The 22,325-nt window shown below is 35.2% G+C and overlaps 1 protein-coding gene across 6 annotated transcripts in view; it reads left to right on the top strand.

The window, feature by feature from the left end:
- LOC118187688 (uncharacterized) overlaps positions 1 to 22,325 on the top strand; it is a 420,235-nt gene that overhangs the window by 231,804 nt on the left and 166,106 nt on the right. Inside the window, exon 4 of one of the 6 annotated variants that reach the window (XR_015038451.1) lies at positions 4,758 to 4,787. The exons of the other annotated variants lie outside the window; for them this stretch is intronic. The gene's annotated coding sequence lies outside the window, so the exon portion shown is untranslated. Of the gene's footprint in view, positions 1 to 4,757; positions 4,788 to 22,325 lie in introns of those variants that run through there. 6 annotated transcript variants of the gene reach the window in all.

The following is a 22,325-nucleotide window of genomic DNA, read 5'->3' as shown; positions in this document are numbered from 1 at the left end:
ACATCCCGTCTTCCCGTTCCCTGCCATTTGGTTGAACTGCAAATCCTTTGCCGTTTTCTCGTTTTGTTTACTGGTAAGCTCAGTCCTCAGACTGGATTTTTTTTTTTTTTTTTTTTTTTTAGATTATGCAAAGCACTCGTAGTCTATTTCCTTAAGGGTAGGGATGCCGTCGTGAAGGGCCTTGTAAAGAAAACTGTCTCGTATTCACATTATAAATAGAGATGCACACGAAAATCCCCATGCAGCCAGACCGGGCAGCATAAACTGTATGATTAACACTTTTTTAGTATGTGTTAGATATTTTATTCTTAGACTAATATAATCTAGAGAAAAGACAGTGTTATTTGAAAAGGTCATCTGCATGAGGAAATGCATTTGCGATACTGTAATGTACATATCGCATCTGCTTTCAAGATGAATGTGTATGTCTGTCGAATAGACTTACCTTGCAGATCACTTATTCCGAAATGGGAATGTAAACAGTCTTTTTACCGCAAAATATTTTTTACTAAAGTAGTTTTGTTAACACGTATCATGAATCAGTCGTAGAATCAATCGTACGTATCAAAATCATACTTAGATTGTTAACTCAAGATTTAATTTGAAATAACTTCTGTTAATGAAACTGGCTTCGTATATCCAGAATAATGAAAATACTATGTCTAAATTCTGTGAAATAAGAAAAGAATTTTATTCGGAGGAAAGGTATAATTCTCTAAAAGACAGATTATCCATAGAGGCAAAAGAACATTAAGACCTTAATATTTGGTGCTTTAAGGTTTATTTAATGAATAAATTACTTACGTCTTTGGGAAGGTCTTTTTGATTAGTTAAAATTAAAGATGTAAGATTTATGTTAGTTACTTCGAGTACAACGTGTGGAACTAGTGCTTTCATTTTATTACAGTTTAATCGTGAAAATTATTTGCATATTTTAATGCGTAAATAAATGATGGAACGCTTTACTATCGTAAGGAAATGTGAAATGAGGTAATTTGTTTGTTCAGATGATTACGGAAAAGCATGGGGGGGGGCTATATGCCTAAAGCTAAGGGTACCTTTGTGCCCATCAGTGGCTGAGCGGTAAAATTTGCTGAACACCAGAAATTCGGCCCGGTCTTTGAATCCCGTCGAACGGGCTGGCTGCATGGATGTTTTCGTGGTTTTTCCCACGCGTACCGTGTATACGAGCCAGTTTAGTATCAAACTATTACCACATTATTATCAAAAACATAATTGACACACTCCACCGTCATGGCTTGGAACTGTGTGCTCCATAACTGTTTTAAGTGCTTCTTCTTCTCTGAAACGGACGCCAGTTTTCCAATGGGGGTGCCTTTATCTTAGTGTATCAATGTCAGTACAGATTTAGCACCTAGACAATATGACGACAGTTATGCACATTAAAAATGGCATAACTGGAACTGGTGAACTCTACTGTATGTATGAACTCTGACCCAATTCATGAACTGTCAATGAACTGTGAACCATCTATGAACTGCTACACTGTCCCAATAACATCACATTAATATCACTATAACTTAGCCAAGATAATAATGTTTAATGTTTTTTCATTCATTTGTGTTTATTTGTGTACATATATTTATAATTTCACCATCAACTGTAATGTATGGTATTGTATTTGTAATGTCATTGTCATCAGCAACTGTATCTCCCGTACCACAAGTTCTCTATGCCCTAATGATTAACGTTTCAATCAACACCGCTGCCTGGCGTAAGTACGCCCTGTGGAGGTGTTCATTCTCAAGACGGTTAGTGTGAAGGAGTGACACCAGTTCTGCCAATGGCGATGTGTTGGTGCTTCCCACACTTAGTCCTGTCCTGAATAAGGGAAGTCCTCCACGAAGACATCCCTTAGGCAGATAGTCGTCGAGTGTTCTGCCACAATTAAATAAACCAAACCTTTGTGGACAATAATTGTAAGGAAAACTAGCTGTTGCCCATGGAGAAAATCGCGGAAATATTTATGTACCCAGCCCTTTTGTTAGGGTTTCGAGTCCAGTTTGAACTACCAGTGTCCAAAACTCATATCCTCTTGGTGACTGATGTGTACCTATAATAAGGTAATGAAGGCATGCCTTAAAAAGAAATTTGATAGAAAAAATAAAAGCATGTGTAGGAAAGCAGATTTATTAATTAACCGTAAATAAATAATGTCTTGATATTTACAGGTGAGGTAGAAATTTAAAAACTTAACTTTTACATGCATTGGGTGTGACTGTCACATTTTCGTATTGTAGATTTCTTATTTATAGCAAGGCACATAATGAATACTTCACCTGCTGGGAGGAATGCTTTTGTTGGGAATTTAATCTCTTAATACAATAATAAAAATTCAGGAAAGTGGTCTTTTTTCCGCCAGTTATTTTCTTCTTTACTTTAACCTCTTTCTTTATATTAGCTCAAAACTGTAACGGATATATTTTATTGTATTCATATGTTGCGGGAGGGGGATTCCAGAAATTATTTACTTGGGTACGCGGAAATAATTTCATTCGGTTAACTCAGTTGAGTGCATTAAGAGGTTAATAAAAAAGTGGAAGGGGTATTAAGTTACACATGGGGAGAACCAAAAAAAGCCGACCCATTCCATCGGCGATGGAACCCCCTTGCGCGAGTACTAAACCATTATCAGATTTCCTAGCTACCCTCAACCAAGGTTGCTGTACTACAAGGTTTGATCTTTTGTGACGTCACTGGCTTCTGGTCTGCCCAAAAGCAACTACTTCCTTTGTGTCGTCATTTTTCTCACTTATCTAAGTAGTGACGTAAGTGTTGCGAAGAGCCTAACCTTGTTTGTTTTACGGGCCTTGCCCTCAACTGCGTGTCGAAAGAACACTTCGGGAAACTTCGCATCCAGCAAATCCGATTGGCCTACGCGAAGGTCTCCCACAAGTATATAGTCTTCTTTCTCTCTTACGCGAGGCAGCGCTGCAGGCGAAACTTTTCCCCCAAGCTCATAAAATGTCTCAGGCCCAAAAGCGGCGGAGCGATAAATTCTCTGAACACTAGTAGTTCGTTTAAGGGTTCGAATCTTGTCAGACGGGTTGGCCTGATGGGCGTTTTTGTGGTTTTCTCCATTGTAACGTGGACACGATCCAGTTTTCCTGTTTTGGCTAAAAATCTACCGTTTAAACTAATGTTGGAAGCTAGTTTTAAACGGCTTAAACTGAATTGGAAAAAACGCGTTTCTCGGAAAATTTTTCTTACAGTCTCGTTGTATTCAAGAACCTCATTGATGTTGTCCACAAAGTTACCCACAAAGTTGGCTTACATGATAAACAAAACTGAACTTTTGGCTTCTACAACGTATCTTAAAAAATTTAGTATCCGTTTGATTCCTTGTTTACATATTTATTATTTGCATGACTGGATCTGCCCCAAGTGTAAGCTGTTAATTTCCTTTCTTTGAATTCTTGTAAGCTTTCATACAGTTTGTAATATTTTCTTTTTAGTTTTGTTTTCCGATATTTATTCCGATTCATGTATTTGATCTTTCATCGCTCCGAAACCTTTATATGGTTTATGTTGCTGTCTCCTGACACGTTTACTTCAGACTTTTGTCTGTAATGATCCATTCCAGTTTACGGATTTATGCAGTTATATCGGGTGACATTTTATGATATTTGTTTTAAATGAGAATCGTTCTTAAAAGTTCCTGACATGAATAGCCTACCAGCGGCGGAGGCGTAAAGTTCAGTCCGGGGTTCGAATCCTGGCGAGCGGGATGTCTGCATTGGCTTTTTGTGGATTTCCCCTGTGTAACATATATACGAGCCAATTTCCCTTCGAAACTCGGTCACGAAATTATCCTTACTCTTAGGCAGATAGCCGTAGTGTACTTTGCCGTAGCCAAGTAAACCAAAATCAAATTAAACCGGATGTGAATCTTTCCATTGCCTTTCCGACCCGTGACTTCTTTTACTCTTTCTTATACTACTAGCGAAACTCTATTGCTTTCTTAGCCTAAATCGTAACCAAGTTTACAACCAAAAGAATCAGTTTTTTAAAGCTTCTATTTGCGAAATTCTTTTTAATCAGTTTGTTTTACGAGTCATACCATTTGTCTTTAAGAAAACCAGTAAGAAGCTTTTTCCGAGTCTTTGTTTTCATTCGTTGTCTTTTGCATTTCAATTCAAATACATATTGTCTGTTCTCAAGTTTTATCTATGTTTTTGCTAAAGATTTTGTGTAAGTAAAGTATTTAATAATACCGAAGCAGCTCTTTCGACAGTACATCATTTTCTCATTTGTCATATTTCTTTGTGTATTTTGTTGTTTTTTTCCTTACTTTATCATGTCTAAAAGCAAGTTATGAAAGTCATATTATACGAGAAATATGGTAAATGGGCAAACTAAACTCTGCGAGGATGATGTTTGTATAAACATTTCTTGTCATACGTTATTCGGCGTTTGCCCTGTCACGTCGGAAGTTTCGATTTTTCCTTTTGCTATGCATAAAATCAGTTGCAATGCAGTCATACGGCATTATTTTTCATCCTTTTCGTGTTTGAATTTTAGAAGTCAAGATTGTAATGTGTTTGCTTAAGTTGTCTTTATATGTCTCCAGAATGTAGCTGATTCAAATAAACTCTTAACAGCCGATGCTCGAGTTACGAGTTGATCTAAATAAAAAGTTGAAACTCCCGAAGTACAGAAGCTTAGTTTTAACTTTCTGAGATATTTTACTTTTTGTGTGACAAATAAATTATAGAATTTTATACTGTTTATTTTAGATTTGCTGCCAGTGCTGCGGGTTTATATTCTGTTGCAACTCGCTAGCCGACCAATGACCATGCGATTTTCAAGTAAAGCTTTTCTGGTACTGCGCCTGTTTCTGCCGATTGAATGGACTGATTGCGTGGGGGCTGTATGGTTTTTTTTCAAGTGTAATACGGAACACTTTACCGTAATACGTCCTTTAGTCCTTTATGAAGACAGTCTTTCTGTTTTAATAGGAGGATTATTAAAAACGAAATGAAAGGTGAATATAAATTTGAAAAAATTATTAAATTATTGAAGATATGATATTTTAAGTTTTAATGGGTGCTGTTCTAGTAACAGTTGGAGAAAGATGTTGATCCTATGCACTTATCAACAGAAAGCCGGGTGAAGTAATAGCGTAAAAGAGGAAAATTAATTAAAATTTTCGAAATTATAATTAAAGATGCAAAAATCAAGCTCGCATTTGAAGATGATAATCATAATAGTATTAGAATGATGAAATTGTTTACGGGATATATTTTTTAATTAATTTATTTTTTAATTATTTACCTGCTCCGTCATTAGGCACTAGGAAAAGGAAAAAGGAGGGGAAGGAAAAGGAGGGGTACGCCGTGGAGGTCATTTTAAGGGAATCTGGCCCGTTTCTACGTTAGAACATAAGGAAAACAACCATGCAGCCACTCCGTTCGCCTCGATTCCCTGACCGAACTACCTGTGCCGCTTGGGTGCTAGTAGGCCTGGATACAGAATAGACTGGTGACCATTTTTTTTTAGCTGCGTCACCAGTATATATTTATCATTTAGTTGGATCACCAGTATCAAATTTAGATCGAGTGCCTAATCGAAGTTAAAAATTCTACTATTCTTTATTTTTTAAAAATGGGCCCACCAGCGGCCGAGCGGTAACGTCGCTGAACACTGGTAGTTCGGTCCGAGGTTCGAATCCCGCGAACGGGCTGGCTGCATGGGCTTTTTCATGGTTTTCCCCATGTGTAACGTGTATACGATCCAGTTTCTCTTAAAAAGTCCTCCACGAAGGCATCCCTCCCTTAAGGCAGATAGCCCTCGAGTGCTTTGCCATAATTTTATAAAACCAACCGAAACCAACATTTTAAAATGCTTCAAACGTTTTGGTTGTAAAATATATTATAGAGTGCTTTGCATGGTTCGGATCTGTTACTGAAGAACTGTTGTTTATCGTTATCTTCTCTTAGCTGTAATTAATCCTTTTGTTGATTTTCCTTAACAGAATTTGTTACTTGATGAACTATTATAATAAATTACCTCATAAAGTTTTGGGGAAAGTGGTATAAAGCATCTAAATATATGCGTAGTGTGATGACATTATGAGTCAGTTAAAGTTTGTGTTGTTGTTTTAGCATTGTGTGTAGTTTATGTTATTTTATGTTCGGGCTTAATCTGCGTATAGAATGAGAACGCTTCGACTGATTTGCAGAATAGTCATTTTAAATTGCCATATTTTCAAATTTAATTCTTTTAAATTAATAATATTTATGGTAACTATTTTTACGGTGTGACATTAATTTCTTTAATACAGTTTGACATGCATACAGTCTAAAAACTTGTAAAAAAGTGTAAATGAAATATAAATTGAAATTACCTTCAGATTCTTATTATTATAATGTTCTTTTGTGCATTTTTTAATTATTTTTGGCTCGGGACAAAATGATAATAATTACGAATAATAAGGAATATTTTTGGTGCTGTAACATAAATTTGAAATAGCGTAAGTGTACAGTTTCATTTAACTAGGCCGGGAAAATATTGGAAAAAATAAAATTAATTTAATTAAGCCGCTAAAATTCTACTTTGAATATTAAAAAATACATCGTTACGACAGAGGAAAAGATTCTTCTCTACGTAATAAATTTTAATGAAGATTAAAACGAAGGTTATAATTATTGGAAGAGTTATCTCTCTACTTTTTTAGCAATTCAGTTTCGAAGCGTTTTTTTAAAAATATTTACCTTTGCTAATCCTTTAATTTTTTTCTTTCAGAATGTTTGCTTCGCGATAGGATTTGCATCAAATTATCATTGAATAAGATTATTAAAACTGTACGGTGACTGTGGCTTTGTTTAGTTTTAATATACAAATAGCCTTTCTAATTATTTCTGAAGAGAATTTTTTCCTGTCATGACCAATACTTAAAGAACCTTCTCATTTGTTGCTGTTTAGAATACTTTATAAAAATCGAGGGTTTATGCTGCTTTATGAAAATGCCATTGAGGTTTTAAAATGACTTCTAAGATTAAAATACTTTGATGGAATAAATGAACGGGGTTTCATTCCAGGGAATGCTTCCGCGATAGCAACTGGGACAAGTGGTTGACTGGCGATGGAGTTCTGAATGAGAAACTAGCAAAGCGTATAGGGGAAACTAAGTGGCTCCTGCTGCAGAAGCGAACTGACTTTCGAATCGATAAGTGGGACAACGTTCTGGGCTGCGTTCCAAGACACAAACTTGTACTTCGTGAAAGAATCAGAGAATCCGTATTTCTGTGGCTCAGTAAATAATTAAAAAAAAGTAAAAATATCGCTTCTGAGCTGAGCTAAAAAATCACATTGAATCTGATGTCTAGGATGCTCGTAGCGCATATATATTTAAAGTAGCCTCTATTTCGAATCGCTGTTTTCTTTACACTTTTTTTTTTTTTTTCGTGAATTGCACAGACTGCTGCTTTAAATTTTCTTGGAATTTTCAAAGCGGTAATTTATTAAGTTTCAAGACGAGAAGGAGCACAACTTCATTTGTTGCATTTGGCGTGGGAAGAAAGAAATGCTGAAAATTTAGTATAACATGTTTATATTATTATCTTCGTAATTTCTGTATGTTTATGTATATGAAAGTAGTTTGGCATTCAAAATTAAAAGTAAATAAATAAATGAATATTGTGCTTTTAGTCTTTAAATATTTATGTATGCGAGAGTAATTTGTTATTCTAATTTTATTTATTTATTTTTATTACTTTGGATTCAAATATTTAGAAAAGAAATGCATTAGTTTCTTCAAAAGCCTCTGCTGTTATGTTAAAAAAAATTGCATTTTGACGGTGCCTTCTTTATCTGTGTGTTAGAATAAAGTTTATACGTTATGTAATTTACTTTCTGTTAAATTTTTATTGAAATCATCGTATGATTATTTAAAGTGGTTTCTTTGGTATCACAATCGTATGAATCACGTTTACAGTTTCTGAAATGTTTTAAATATTTATGTACTAGCTGATTGCAATTATTTTACTATGAAAGGTTTTTGTATCACTCACATTTTATTTCACAATAAGCAGACGCATAGTGTTCTGATATTTTTTCCAGTAGTTGTGCTCTTAAGTTTGAATAGTTACATAAATAAGTGCATTAGTTCACTCCCGTTATTTGTTTATATATTAATGACTGAAATATAATATAATATGGAGAGTTTAGAAATTAAATTTCAAAAAAGAACGAATTGGCTATGTAAAGTTTCCTAAATATGTGTGATTTTCGTGGGTTTTCCTCCATGGTAGATCAAGTTCGTAACCTCTATAACTGTTTTTGTAGCTTAGGTTTAGCTATTAGTATTTCAATAATGTGTATTCATGCTGTGTTAATTTTTTGCATCTATAGGAAAGAAAATGCAGTAACTAAAAAACTAACTGCTGAAATTTTGAAATAAGTTTCTAGCTAGTAAAGGTGTTTTTATTTTATTATGTGCGTGTACGTTTACTTTTAAACTAAGAAAGGAAACCATTTGAAAATAACTTCGTATTTTGCTGTATCATTGTCAGATATTTTATTTTACGCGTGTAATATTTATACTTAAGTCAAGAAAGAATGCACGCTTAGAGATGCATGCTTTAAGAGTAACTTCGAATTGTGCTGTATCATTTTTCAAGCGTAACTCGCCATTTCTCTCTACAGTTAACTTGCCCACTAAACTTTTAAGATCTGTAATGAAGATACAGTATGTCTACTCACGTAGGGATGTTGATTTTTCCCGTTTTCATCCACCTTCCCTTAACCTTCTCTTCTTGCCCGGAAACCGAAACAGGTTTTAAAAAAATGTCGACCATAAGAACAGTAGATCTCATTTTGAGGATCACGAAGAGAAGTAAAAAGCAACATAAAAATGTTGGCTACTCGTGCCTGGAGATAAAAGCGGAAAGCCTTTTATTTCGCAAAAAAAGTTAAAATCCTTTTCTTTCTCGCGCTAGAAGTCAATCCCCCCCTTCCTTCTAGTTTTCCTGATAGCGCGTGCGAAGTGTGTCTCAAGTATTTCCGTCTTTTTGCGTGATTTATACTCAACCCACGCGACAAGCTTCCAGAAACTTGAAACAGAAGCCTAGCTTCGACCATCGGTTCCATCTCATCTTTTTTAGGTCCATTCCTTTTTCTTCTTCCATCTCTTTCCTCCTCCCCCTTCCCATGAACCATCGCTACGATATCTCGCGAAGCAATGGACAATTCTTTCCTAAAGACATCTGTATAAATTCCGCCTCATCTCGGCCGGCAACCATTTAATCTCTACGCCTCCTGCTTCTCATTGCTCTTGCGATTTTTTCTCCTTTCACTTCTTATTTTTCCTTTTGTCTTTCTCTTTCCCTGCTCCTAGTTCCCGTTTTATGATCGCATTCGAAAAATATGCGTGGCTTAAGTATGTAGTCAGAGACACTGTTATATACGTTTTTGCCTGTTTATAGCGGCATGCTTGTGTTTACAATCGCGACTTCTATGGGCCCATATCTCCCAGTTTGATTCCGACTATACGACGATCGTTTCCAGAAACTGTGTACTGACTCCCGGTAGTTGGTATACATACAATTCGTGCGAGCAGTTTGGTTAAATGAGTATGTTTTCGGCCTCGACAAAGTATTCTCGATGGATATATGTTTGTGCTAATATATCTTTTTGGCTTTGCGACTGTTTTTTTATGTTACATTTACAAAAGTGTCATCAGGAGTTTCCTTTCTTCTATGTATTTAAATCTTTATTTATTCTTCTTTCTAACTACGCAGTAATAACTACGTAGTAATAACTTCTTTCTAACTACGAAGTATTTGGAATAAGGAGTTAAATTAACAAAGCATTTGGGAGGACTACGTGCATATTTTTGTATATTTTAATGTATGTGATATTTCTTCCTCTACTTGGCCTTTACATCTATAGAATTAAAACGATATATTGTGTTGTTTCATCGTGATTTTTGTTCCAGTCAAATAAGTTATGTGACGATTTTTTATAACTTTCATTGTGTTTCAGCTATCAACGAATAAAATCAGTCTCCCAAAGGGTTAATCTGTCTAGGCAAACACCCTGTGTATGTTTTGTTTTAATGTAATGAACAAGAAACAAGTTTCATGCTTTCTTTAAGCAGGCAAGATTTAGATATTGTTCGCCAGATTTATCTATTGTTGGCGTTGTCGTGTCCATATTACATGGAACAATGGTTGCCAAAGCCTACTCCCCCAATTTTGAGGGAAAGCACCACGGGGGGGATCTGGGGTCTCCCATCAATCCGCACGAGAGGACTTTCGGCTCGCCGCATGTTTAGAGTGCCGCCATGCCGCACCGACACTATACATTTACAAATATCCATGTCTTATCCGGGATTCGAACCCTGGCCCTTCGGTACCTTAGTAGGCTCCCCTAACCACTATACCGTCTGGGCGATGCCAGATTGATCTAAATGTCACATCTGAATATATCCTAAATTTTAAGCAGTATGCTTTTACCTTTTGATGGTCGTCAACGAGCTCAGCTCTCATTCCAGTTACACACCGCAGTGGGCGCAAACGAACACAGTTCGCATTACAAATTTGACTCCCGATTAACCTGCGTAATACCAGAGATGCTGTGTCCTGTTGACACATAATTATGGTTAATCCGAGGGCAAAACACTGAAAGAAATAACCTTTCTGTTAATGGAAATAAAAATATTACAATTAACAGAAAATGTTGACTTGTATTTTTATCCACTTTAATCATAAGCAATGAAGTAATTTGTTTATATAAATTAAATTAGTATTCAGAGAAAGAAAAGAGGGGGAAGAGCCTCACTTTGTGAATAATGGAAAAATAAACATTATTAAAAGTGAAGAAACTAAATTATTAATGACACTGGAGAATGATATCTGCTAAAAAAATTGAACAATTATTTTTAGTTTAAAATGGAATTATTAAAAAAAATTCTGGAAATCATTGCAAAATTTCTTTGCTTGTAAATATCTCATTTAATAGCAATTCAAATATACCATTTGCACCATTGTCCCGCCACCCCAAGTATAAGTTTGGTTTCGTTAAGCTGCGATGCCTTACATGGAAGGAACTGTTTAAAAATGATTGCTTTAATAGTATACTTGCAGAACATGCGATGAAACCACGTATCTACAAAATCCCTAATGCTCTTTAATTTATTTTATCGAGATGCCAATGAAACCTGTGCTACCAATTTTTAAAACGTTTTGCGCGACAAAAACTTTTTCTAAAATTAATTTATCAAATTAAGATTTAAACGTTACGAAAAGTATTTTATTAAATGTTAATTTCAACGCAAACTAGTTATTATAATCGTAAGCATGTGACTTCATTATTGGCACTGTAAATAGGTTCGTATCTTCCTAACAGGTGAAACGAAGACGATGAACATTGGTGAATTAAATTAAAATACTGACATAAAGCTATCCCTGTTAAAACTAAGCGCTTGCCATTTGTATACACACTATGTCCACAAAATTCCTTATCCAGCCTTTATTTTCGCGACCGTTGGTCGTAAACATGTAGTGCAAGTTACAAAAATGTTTTAAGTGACGCAGATATTCGTGTTTTGGTGCTTTTGAATTTAAAGAAATTAGTTTATTTTCTTTACGAAGTTCTGTAAACATGATTTTTCATTTTGAAAAAAAATATATACATATACAAACTGCTCAATACACTTCATAGTAATCTAAGTATATGAAAATTTTGTTGTTGTTATAAACATAAAACACAGACGGTTTGACTACCATATGACAAAAATTAACCCAGGTTTTTCATATTTAATTCGGAGATCATATTCAGGGGCCGTACACAAATTTAAATGTTTGCATTTTCATGTAAGTAAAAATAAAATATCAATTTAAAAGAAGGTTTTTGTTGTTGAGATTAAGTGATGAGCGTGTCTACGTAGATTACTATGAAGTGTATTGAGCAGTTTGTATATGTATATATTTTTTTCAAAATGAAAATCATGTTTACAGAACTTCGTAGAATTCTTTTTCTAAACAAAATTGGCGTATAGCCAACTCGTAATAGTATTTGCATTAATTAAAAGTGAAAAATATTAACAGTTTATTGAATTTTGTGTATATTTATCAGACTTTGATTCTGAAATAATAAAACCTCAGGAGACTATTACGAGGGCGATCCCCAAAAAAAGTTCTCCTATATTTTTTGATATACAAAGAACCGTTTATTTTCTATAATTGCTACATCACTTTAAAGATTGAAGCATGCTGTATTTTTCAACATAATCGCCATTTCGGTCGATGCATTTTTGTAGACGCTGTGGCAGTTTTACAATGCCCATGTCATACCAGCTTGCCGCCATGCCCTTCAGGAAGCGTCAATCGAGTCCAAGAAGTTTTCATTTTCGTCTCCATAGCGGCGAAGAAATTCGCGGGATGAATCAACCCGTTGCCGTTTGTGGTCTTCTGTCAGCATACGCGGCACTCATCTTGCACACACCTTCCAATATTGCAACTTTTCCGTTAAAATCCTGTGGATGGTGCTTCTGGAAACCTCAGGAACCAAAATGCAGAGAGCATCCAGAGCGATCCTCCGATCTATACGCATGAGTTTCTCAACTTTCGCGATTGTCTCGTCGGTAATTGACGGCCTCCCGCTCCTTTCTTCGTCATGAATTTCAGTACGACCGGCTGGAAACTCTCTACACCACTTGCGAACGTTTTTGACATCCATGCACGACTGTCCATACACTTCCGTCGATAGGCAGTGAATTTCAACCGGTTTAACGCCTTTTGCGTTCAAAAATCGAATAACTGCGCGCACTTCGCACTTGGCGGTAACGTTTATCGGGAGCTCCATTTCGAATGGCTGCCAAGCCAAGACTGAGCATCCGAGAGAAGCGCCTGCGTGCTTATGTGGTAGGGGAAAAGGCACCACTCACAACAGTGTTGCCAACAACCGTATTAAAACTTTCTGTACGTCCCCCAAAAATAGGAGACCTTTTTTTGGGATTGCCCTCGTAATAACGTATTTTAGACTTCGAAAATTTTAAAACGTACTTCTGTGAAAATTCTTATAAGCATACAAAATATAACGAAATTATAAATTAAAGACGCTAGTAAATCACAAAAGAATGTCATTGAATGGCGTTTAAGGAGAGAAAAGTCAACATCGGCTTATTCTAGTTTAAGTAATTAACAGACCCTTCAATGCAAACTGAAAATGACTTTAAAAACCGCAAAATTTGAAATTAAGTAGCCTGAAATCCAGTTTTGCCGTTCGTGAATGGGGCTTTTTGCGTTTTATTTTTAATAATGGGTCTAACATTTTTCTAAACGTAAATATAGGAATCGGGGAAACATCTAAAAAGTTAGATTTCCTTTAAAATTACTTTCTTTTAAAATCAAAAATACAAAAATATGATCCTTTGCGTCATTTCAAACTTTTTTGTAATTGGAAGTATTGTGACCAACGATTGCGAAAATAAAAGTTGGGTAAAGACTTTCTTGGACACAGAGTGTGTTTGTGTATTATATGCATACATGTATATACATATGTATATGTATGATTGTTATATCATATTGTATGTATATATGTGTGTATATGTATGTATATAAGCATGGTCATGAAACTCTTGCCCCATATATGAACGATTTAAGATTGTGAGGATTTAAGATAAAACTCTCGCGGTTACAGTGACAATGAAAAATTTTGGAAAATTTCGAATGGCAGCATCCAGTTTTTTTCAGCGCAAATTGATCGGCGCATTCAAAGACCATAAACGGCCTTTGAACGGTACACGTTTGACAAAAATTATCTGTGTAAAACAAATTGAAAAGAAGAGTGTATTGCAAAGGACCAGTGACAATACAAGAGAGGATAGGAGGAAAAAATATTGGAATTTATAAGTTTTCAACGTGAACAACGTTTGAAGATAGAATCATCTCTCGTAACATCGGAGTTTCTTGGCCACGCCATCCCCTGATCTCATCCCTATGGATTTTTGGTCTGGAATTATCTGAAATGTGTACCTATCAAATCCATGAGATTTGTCAGTACTTTTCTTTATAGCCCAGTGCTCTGAAAGATTGCTTAAAACGTGAAGTTACACAGATTCCTGCTGCGATGTTATGTTGATCATTGTTATCAAGAAACTCCTGCATCCAATGTGCTATCGTGCGTAAAGTTGCCCATGTTGAAAACTTTGTGACTCCAATAACAGGTTTTTTTCCTCTTCCTCTCTTGTGTTGTCATTGGTCCATTGCTCTTATTTGCAAATGTTTTACGCTGACAAATTTCGTGATAAGTGTATCGTTTTCAGTGAACTGATGAGTTTGCTCAGGGAAAAAAGTGGGTGCTGCCTGTCGGAAATTTCAAAATATTTTCACGGTAACTCTCGCGGTTACAGTGACAATGAAAGGCTGTATTGTTTAAAATTATGAGTATTGAATGATTTTTAAGTTTTGAACGCATACCGTCAAATAATGACATCTATAATTTCATATCAGTTGGTTGAGTGGATAGGCCGCTAGGGGCTGATATATTGGGGAAGTTGACCACATTTTAAATATATATATATTGTCGCGTAGATAAAGGAATCCTACAAATGAACAGGCAAGTACTCTCTGAACTCAAGACATTTTATTAACTCGAACTGAATGAAGAGCTACTTATATACAGCCGGTGAACATGCTGGAACATTCCAAACTCGGAATGTTCTGGAAGAATAAGAAGGAAATTTACATAAATAAAATAACATTAACAAGAAGGAAATTTACATGAATACAAATTATCAGGCATCTTACCGTTGATGGGTTTCGAACCCCGGACCTTCGGGTTTCGAGTCCTGCGTCTTCTCCGCTAAGCTATGCGGAGCTCGGTCGAAAAGAGCAATTTTCGCTACAATATGTATGTGTATATAACGCAATATATAATCTCCTTTCATGGAAATAGAGTGCGACTGTGAGTCAAAATATTCGTCAAATTCTAAGAGAATATTGGAACTTAACAGGAAATCAATTTAGTGAAGCATTAATGTAATGAATCTTTAGTCGTTTTAAGTGAATGTGATAATCATGTGTAAACTGAATTTTTCTCTCGTCTGCTGTTTGATTATAAGTTGTAAATCGAAATATATTTGAAAGAATCTATCTTACCAGTTGTTGAGAAATAATCTGCGCATAATTTGTACTGTTTTAGAAAATGTAAAATTTAGTTTTGTTGTGAAGTATAATGGTATTTCTAGCCTTTCTTATGTCGTGGATGCGATGTAAAACAGTATTCAGAATTATAATTAAAGAGTTCGTGGATCAAAGATTTCATTTTCTGATCAGAACTAGAAGTGCTTGCTAACATTTTTAAAAATTTGACGTTGCAGCAGCGTAACGTTATTTTGATTCTGTAAGTAGAGGGAAAAAATGTTTAATATCTTCTTTTTATTTTATATTATAGAAATGTATTAATATTTCTTTGTAAAACATCTAAGTTATTGTTTACATTGTTTCAGTTGATGACAGTCATATGTTATGATTTCTGTCGAAGCCATGATGCTGAAGCATAAGGAAGTGCATGTATTTAATATTTTCTTTCTCCTCCTCCCCGGCAGAACAAATTGAGAGAAACGAAACCAAAAAGCACATGCGTTCAAAATGGAGACAGGAGAAAAGCGGTTTGATTCGCAATAAGTTAATTTCGATTTGCTTTACTGGATTGGCTAATAAGCTTCAAAAATTATTATTGTCTAGTTAAGTTACCTGTATTGTGATGAATATTAAGTTTGAAAGGTTTATTATAAATATTTACTATTTTTAGGACAGAAAGGAGAAATAGATAATTTAAAATAAGGTGTTAAGAGATTATTCCAAATTAGAGCTAGAATTTTGATTTACATGTGTTATTATGCGCGTGCACACATACATATATATATAAATTTTTATGGTGGTTCAGAAGATGCTGAAGAAGTAGATACACGGTGAAGCTATAGTGAAGTATAATTGATGCATATATTAAAATAATAAAGTTGAAAAGAGAAGAGGTTGACGAAACTTTAGCAGATTAAAAGACGAAAGTGTGAAAGGAAGCATGGATCACTGCTGTTGACTGAAGAAGTAGATACACGGTGAAGCTATAGTGTTTTTGTTAACTCTAATTCCAACTACTTGCGTTCCACGAAGGATACCACAAGGCTTGCGCAAGTAAGTTATTGAGAAAAGTTGAAGTTATAGTAGTTAACTTTTCATCAGAAAAACATATCACTTTATTTCTATTGGTTAATTAGAAGTTTCGATTTAATTTTCATTGGATAAAATATTTCTCTTTTTGCTTTTGTAAGTATGTACAGCATTAGTGGTACCTGTTGCACAGATGGATTAATTTTGAAATAATGCACTTCAGAAAGACTTATTATAAGCATACTGCTGCCCTTGGGAAATAACTAAATATGTTAGAAAAGACATTTACGTTAGCAAATAGTTCATAGTGATATTTTTATGTTAAATTTGGCGGTTTATGTGAAATCCAGTGACACAAATATATCATCTTTGAAAAATGCTTTCACATTTAATCGTTGAAGTACATGTATGCCTATTCTAGTAAAATGAAGAGCTTCAGGACTGCTGAAACTCGTCATCTGCAGGCCCATCGGTCAAACACAAATCTAGTTTACAGAATATCTCTTCACGGCGGGAAAGATTAAGAATCCTTAATTATTCCATCCCATTAAGGAAATATTTTGATGGTGCTAGTTTGTTGATGAAGTTGATTCGGTACACGCAACTTCATGTGTTTCTCAGAATCGTTTTCTCTACTACGTGCTGTATGTCGAAACTATTTTCTCTGCTACGTGCTACATTGACAAAATCTTTGAGTGTGATGTTGGGTCCCTCCGGTGTACTGTTGGTATCCATTTCTTTTTTATGGCGTGAAACACTCTCAGTTAACGATTCTTGAGAAGTGAAGACTGTATTTATGGATGGACTGGTTAACTGCATATGTTGAATTTTATAGAAATTTTATTGCTTGAAGAATGCATGTAGCAGCTCACCTATTTCTACACTAAATGTGTCATGTCCCTAAAACCTGCGTTATTGAGCAATAAAATGTGTAATTCGCAAAATTCGAATAAATGGGTAATTAAGTAATTCTTAGTTTTAAAAGTTGTGAAACGTTAAATAATATTTGTTATATTAATTGTAATCATATAAATGGATATTTCTCTCTCTTGAGATTCTCATTTATCTGCAATACTTTAAACCTTTCTAACAGCTTTAAAAGGTATTACTAAAGAGGTACAGTGCCCAAATGTTTGAACAGTTATTTACCTATTACAGGAGCAATTTTTGTTTTAACACGTTGACTGCCACGACAGTTTGTAAGTAAATCTCCTTTATGACACGAGAGCTGCTATGCCATCTGTCAGTTGTTTCCGATCGTAGGAGTTTAGAACGTCTAAAACGAAACATTTTGGGACATGCAGTCAGTTTAAAATCTTTCCTCAAGAATGAAACAACTAAGAACGAGTGTGAAATTCGGAAATTATTTCTTCTTTTCCTAATACTTTTTCTGTAATGACAAATTTTTTGTTTGTTTGTTTGTGTGTGTGTGTGTGTTAAAATGGCCCCCAACTTTTTGCAATGTCTAAAAGCAAAATGAAAAAGTAATTTTGAAGTGAATCATATAGCAGTGAAAAGACACCTGTTTCTGAAAAGACACGTCTTTCAAAAATTCGAATACTATTTATGAGAAACACTTGAGATTTTTCAGGAAGATAATTATAAACAAAATTTCATCTTCATATTCTGATTCGAATACTGATAAATGCAGTGATAATAAACATGGCGTAGATAGTACTGATCATATTTTACAAGATTTGGTTGTTTAGGAAGAAAGAAAGCTGATACCGAAGAAAGCACAATTCAATTTAGTGAATGGAATGAATTTAACTATCGGCAACAATCAATTTCATTTCTTTCAGCCATCAAAAAAAATTTTTTTTCAGGTACCTACTTTATCTCGTAATTGCTCAAAGAACTGTCACCCGTATACGGTTGACGCGGGAGTCAAAGTATTAAATAATGAGTATTAAAAATGCTTATCTACTGTAAATTGCTTATCAACTTCTTTCGGGTATTTGTATTTTGCCTTGAAGAAACAAAGATACCGGAATATGTAACTCATAAGTATTACAAAACTTACATTTTGTTTCATTTTATCTCATGCCATTTTTGAAAAAGTTGGTATGTCAAAAGCCTACATTTGAAATTATCCAAGGCTCGGATAAGTTCCCTACCTTCATAGTCGAAGTATTTTCAAAGGCTTTAAACACATTGAAAGTAAAATATGTTATTCGATTATGGAACTCCAAACTTAACGCCAGTCTTTCCGGCAGAATTTTAAAAGAACTAAATTTAGTTAGGTAATCAACAGTTGAAAGTCACGGATACAGCATTAAAAAAAATTCCCTTAGCAATAATTTTCCATGTTGCATCGCCAATGTTTATCCGCTTTCGAATGGAGTCGCATATCGTGTCTATTAACGCACACTTTCTTGGTTTGCTTTGTTTGATTATAGTGTTGTCTGCCTAAGGAGAAGGAGAACTTTCTAAGCGAAATGGTTCGTATCTAAATTAAAAATGGGGAAAACCACGAAAACGCCCAGGTAGTAAGCCTTGTGCCTAGAATTGAACCCAGGTCAAACTACCAGTGTTTGGCTATTTTACCACTCAGCCATTTTCACCGCTTTATTGATGCCAGGTTCGGTTATCTGAGTATAGCAAAACACCGAGAGCTATCAGCCTGAGGGAAAAGATACCTGCGTAGAGGACTTCCTATAGGGAAATTGGCTGGTATTCACATTACACCCGGAGGAAACCAGGAAAACCAACTATGCAGCCAGCCGATTCCCTTTAGTTCGAACTCTAATCGAACTAACAGTATTCAGCAGGCTTAACCATTTGGCCACTAAGCCATACATAAGTGGTGGGCCTTTGCTGATGCCAGCATCCAAAAAAAGGGGGGGTAAAAACCAAAGAAAAAGACACAGTAACTAGCTTATATCCTTCTTTACAAAAACTAAACTAGCTTATTGAGAATTAATCGCGTATACGTAAAACTAAGGTGAGAATATTATGGTTGTGTTGTGATGTCACGCTTATCCATTATTGGCGCTAAATCCAAACTATTTGGAGGCCCTCCAACGGCCGAGCGGTAAAATCGCTGAACGCTGGTAGTTCCGACCTGGGTTCGATTCCAGGCGAACGAGCTGGTTGCATGGACATTTTCGTGGTTTTTCGCATATATAACGTATATGCGAGCCAGTTTCCTTAGAAAGCCCTTCCCTTTAGGCAGATAGCCCTAGTTTACTTAACTATTCTATCATACCAAACCAAACTGTTTTGACGACAGTATTCTGTACGTACTTTATAGTGGTTTTACAACTCTCTCATTTGCTCAAGACTCTCTAAGCGGCAAGGCCGTATATATACAGCCTAGAATATTTTTTGTGATATCTGTAAGAACGTATATATACGTGCATATTAAAATATGTCAAAGAAATTAAGGCAACATATCAAAAGTACACAAATCCAAGTATGAAATTCCAGGAGAGTTTTTACATTAACCCCCCCCCCCAAAAAAAAAAAATTGTTCTCATAGTAGTTTTGGGAAATTTGTGCCTTCTTAGCGAAAACCCTGGCGTCTCAGAGGGTTAATTTGGGAGGGGAGAAGTTTCTGAAATTCTAAGATGTTCCTTTTTTACTGCTTTCCGATTAATTGAATGCCGAGTACTCGGGCTGCTACTGTACTAAAAAGGCAGCCCTCACTTAACAACTAATCTTTTCAGTTCATTGTAGTTAATTAAGCTAATTAAATATACCCTGTCCGAAAGATCTCCTTATATTACTCAGAATATTTTTGGATTCCATGAAATTTTATAGAACCTTTGTGTATAGACAAATGGTAACTTTGTCTTGCTGCTGAGAAATGTATGGCGGAAAACTTGTTCTTGATTATTGGATACCACTCTTCATGTCCTCATACAGCATTAACCTTTATAAAGATGATAAAATAGTAAGCTTTGATCTGACACTTAAATTTTTTTATGAAATAAGCTCGAGAATATAGTAACAGAAAAGCAAGTGTATCTCCTCTTGACAGTGAGCTGAATTTTGAGACAAAATTTCGAGGTAGTTAAAATATCCTAACTGAGATGTAGGATAAAATATGGAAAGAAATCATGTCAGTGCATTGATAACAATTTAGTATTTACATAGGTATGTATTTTATACACAGTTTGTGAATTACATTTTAATATTTATATGCGTGTTGAATAAAAAAAGTGCTTATTGATATAAATTTAATAAAATTTCTTAAAAACTTTTTTGGATCGATTTGGACTATGGATATAGTCTGTCTTTTGATTGTTTCTTTAAAGTAGTCGTCGCAAAATGTATATTATTTGTGCCCTCTGCTTTTCATTACGGAATCGTGGTCCAACGAAGTTGAACAATCCGCACGCATGCAATAAATTACAACACTCTTTGTCATTGATAAATGTTAAAAGAGGGAGATAGTTAAATGAGAGCTTAGAATTATGCAGTTACTATGTCACGTAGCTATCACAGAACAAGTACTATCACGAGATGATAGTACTTGTTCGAAGAGGGAAAATGGTGAATGGAAAGAATAAAGGAATTTGCGCAGGAATAAGTGATTTATTATCTGCTGGATACATAAGTGTGAAAGTATGCTATGTGTAGTTATTATTATATGAAAGGAATACATTTAAAATTATCTATTTCTTTAAAAATTAATATGTTTATTTAATATTTAATTACATGTGTGATGAAGCGTGTAGCTTTATAATTATTTATTAATTTCAGTATTCAGAGAACATTGCATTGTATCTGAAGGCAGTTTACGTCCATAATAGTTTAAGGCTGTCTTTGTAATAATGTAAATAAATTAATGAGAATTGATTTTCTCAGAAAACTAGCGTGAATAATGAAATTATACGGATACTTTTCTAAACGTTATTGATTTTAACTTTGCAATGAAATTAGAAAAGGCTTCAGACAGAAAGTATTGTCATATCTTCGATCTATATTGTGAGATTTTGTTTTGGCTGTTAAAATTTAATAATAAAGAAGTGGAGGTGGCGGGAAGCTTCTAAAATTTAATTAACAACAAGTCTTAAGTTCTCCTGTAGCTGAAGTTTTTACGAATAAATATCGAAGGATTCTTGAAAATATGCTATGTTCTACCTGAAGAAGGATACAGGCCTATCGACTAATAGAGTGGCGTACTTATTCTTTTACCGCAAGAATACATGCGAACGATGTCTTAGTTCCTTAAAGTACGTATATTTTCTCCCTCCCTCTCGCGTGCCTTCGTGATGTAACTGGAAGCACGTCTGGCTACCAGTCGGAAGGCTCAACTTACGAATCCCGGTGACAGCATTGCACATTTTTGACGTCTTCTGCTTCGAAATAAATGCCTGAAGGTCCCTACGTACGTTCCAGTCGAATGCTATAAGCGAGGTACATGTACCAAAATAAATGTGATAAAATATAAATGATACATTACGCACAGTAAGATGTTACCAGCATTTAGTATCAACTACAAGTTATGCGAGTTGATGTATATTTTTGGGATTGCCCTAGGAGTGTTTGAATTTTTGTGTTTCACCGTGTTATGGACTTGTTCACACTCGACGTGCGTTTTATAAATCAGGTACTATTACTTTCATTAAAATCCATGTATTGTTCGGGGGAAGGAGAATGATACGCCGTGGATAACCGAACCTGTGCATGAGTACGAAATTAATAAGTAGCACCTTTTTAACAAGTGTTCCTAGACAAGTTCAAGATATGTGTTCCAGCACAAATATCTTAAGTTGGTTGATTGTTTGAATACAGAAAAATACACGAGGGCTATCTGCCAAGAAGGAAGAATGCCTTCGTGGACGACTTTCGAAGCCATATTGGCTCGTATTCACAGTACACAAGATGAAAAAACCAACTGTATAGCCCAGCCTGTTCGCCTGGGTTCGAAACCCTGGAAGAACTACCAATATTCAGAGGTCTTTAACCGCTTGGCCGTTGGTGGATATTTTTTAAAGTTTATTGTACCTCCAGTTTAAACATAGTTTCTCTGATTCAACCTCCCTTCCTCACTCCTCATCGTGGAGAAGAAAACATTTTCAAAGTTTTTATTTCCTCTCCTCCCTTCTCCAGTAAGTCTTGCACCAATAGAATTTCAATCGATCACCGGCATTAAAGTGGTGTAATCATGACCGTTGTGTCTCGAGGAAAACGTTTCTCGGACTTTTATTTTTCTTCCTTCGTACATCACCAAACTTC

The sequence above is a fragment of the Stegodyphus dumicola genome, chromosome X1 (genome assembly GCF_044657685.1).
Source record: "Stegodyphus dumicola isolate Sdum_Otavi_A_Nest chromosome X1, ASM4465768v1".
Taxonomy (NCBI): Eukaryota; Metazoa; Arthropoda; class Arachnida; order Araneae; family Eresidae; genus Stegodyphus; species Stegodyphus dumicola.
Note: the sequence above shows the minus strand (reverse complement) of the source record. Positions and strands in the feature narration are given on the sequence as shown.